Source organism: Echinops telfairi, unplaced genomic scaffold, assembly GCF_000313985.2.
Source record: "Echinops telfairi isolate 266 unplaced genomic scaffold, ASM31398v2 ScPeMD7_7468;HRSCAF=8506_0, whole genome shotgun sequence".
NCBI lineage: Eukaryota > Metazoa > Chordata > Mammalia > Afrosoricida > Tenrecidae > Echinops > Echinops telfairi.
Window position 1 is genome coordinate 79,035,461 of NW_022111369.1, and position 2,414 is coordinate 79,037,874.

Consider the following 2,414-nt stretch of genomic DNA (forward strand, 5'->3'; position numbering starts at 1 on the left):
AAAAATATTAAAATAATTATCATGTGTTTTCAACTCAGTTTCTCTTTTTGACTGAAATAGATGCAAAATATGAATAAGAAGTATTGAAAACTCTTAGAATTAAATAAAATGACATTTATGAACATAGATATTGGCTAGCCAGGCATGGGCTTGACTCCCAATCATATACCATTTATTTAGTAACTCTGTTAATTTAGGCACATTGGCAGAAGTAGCGTATGTCATGGTAACATAGTAATTAACTTAGAGTCATGGATATAATTAAAAATTAAATACAAATACACTTTTCATTAAAATTAGGAAAAATATTTGTATGACTAATACTACCTAATATAAAGGAGACTTTTTTCTATCACTAAAATTCATTTTACATGTAACAATAAAAATGTTAACAGTTTAAACAAATATGTATAAACAAATTATAGAGACAGATGGAAACATATTAAAATAAAATATATTCAAATCTTTACTTTTTTGAATCTCTGAATCAGAGGGACTATATAAGCAAAATGGAATAAGTTCTGAATCATTACTTGATTTTTAATCAGAATTTAATCCATTGTGCTTACACCGTCTCTTTCATGCTGAGATTGAAAAGAAAATCTTTAATATCTTTTATTTTAATATTGTTCTATTTCCTGTTTATTTTATATGTACCGTATATACTTGTGTATCAGCTGAGTTTTCAGCACAGTTTTATGCAGTTTTTGTGGTAAAATTAAGTGCCTCGACTGATGTTTGGATTGGCTTATACTCAAGTATATACGGTATTTCATTTAAAAGGTTAACCTTTTAAAATCAAATAGATGTGGACTTATATATCTATGGAAACCTGATGACATAGTGGTCATGCACTGGGCTGCTAAGCTCAAGGCCAGTAATCTGGAACTGTGAGAATCTCTGTAGGAGAAAGATGAAGTTTTCTAGTCCGATATACAGTTATATTCCAAGAAGCCCACAGGGACGGTTCTCTGCTGTCCTAGAGGGTTTTGATGAGTGAGAGTTGACTTGATGGCAGTGAGCTTTGAGAACTGTATTAATACACATTTTTAAATTACTAAGAAGACTACTTGCATATCTACTTGTGTAATAAACATGTAAACATATAATAGGGAATAAGGATAATACCACATCAATTTGTTTTTAAATAATATTTCTTAGAATAACATATAACAGATGATAAGTACTCAATGAGTTTAATCTAGTATTATTTTGTATTATGTACACACAAAATATTTTTTAAATATGATAGAGTGAACAAATAGTTTTTAAAAATATCAGTGTATGGGGTCAATATGATGGCAGTCATTATAATCAATAGACATAAAATGTAATCTACCCTGTTGTTATATAAAAGCTCCAAGATTAGCTGTATCTACACTTTAATCTTTCTGACATGTACATGCCAAGAGGGAACACTAATTAACAATGTGAGTGTGATATGCAGAGCATACAATTGTGCTTCCTAGAAGAGAAGAGGATGTGATGCTTTTACAGATGAAGATCAGACTGTAGCCTTGTTTAGATTACAACTAGATGTAAATAAAATAAAATTCTGCACAACCAATGAGCAGTTGCTTGATAAATAAAGGAAAGACCAAAGTTGTCAAGGATTTTACTTTACTTGGATCTAATATATATATTTAAAGGAGTGTGGTTTAAATTTTGTACCCTTAACCCTAAGGTCAACAGATATAATCTATCCATTGCTCCAGAGGAAAAAGAGCTGTCCCATAATGTTTATAGGCTAGGACCTCTATAGAGTCTTTATGAGTTGGAATCTACTTGATTGCAGTGAGCATCCAATTGCCACCAGTCGATTCTGTGACCCTATGGAACTACTTCTTGGGGGTTCTGAGATGGGAAATCTTCACTGCAGGAGACAGCCTCATCTTTCTCACAAAGAACAGCTGGTGGGTTTGAACTTCTAATCTTGTTGTTCGAAGACCAATACCTAACCCACAACCCATCAGGCCTCCAGATATTTAGATTGATGACAAGTAGTTTGGTAGCAGGTAGGTGGATGGACAGACACACAAAATGTTTATTGGAAAATTCCATTATCATTTTTCCACAAAATTTTAAAATTTCCTTTTATTCATGATAAAAGTACATATATTACATATAATACCCTCATGATGAGTTTTTAAAGTTTATGGACAGTATCATTATCCTTAAAACTAAAATAGATTAAGAATGTATTCCATGGTCATGTATTCCATAACATAAAATAGCTCCCTGCTTTCCAGTCAATTCTGATTCATGGCGGCCCTCTAGGACAGAATAGAATTTCCCTGCAAGTTTCTGAGACTAACTCTTCACAGGACTAGAAAAACCTCAACTTTCTTTCCAAGAGTGACTGGCAGTTTTGAACTTCTAATCTTACAGTTAGCAGCCAAACTCTCAACCACTAT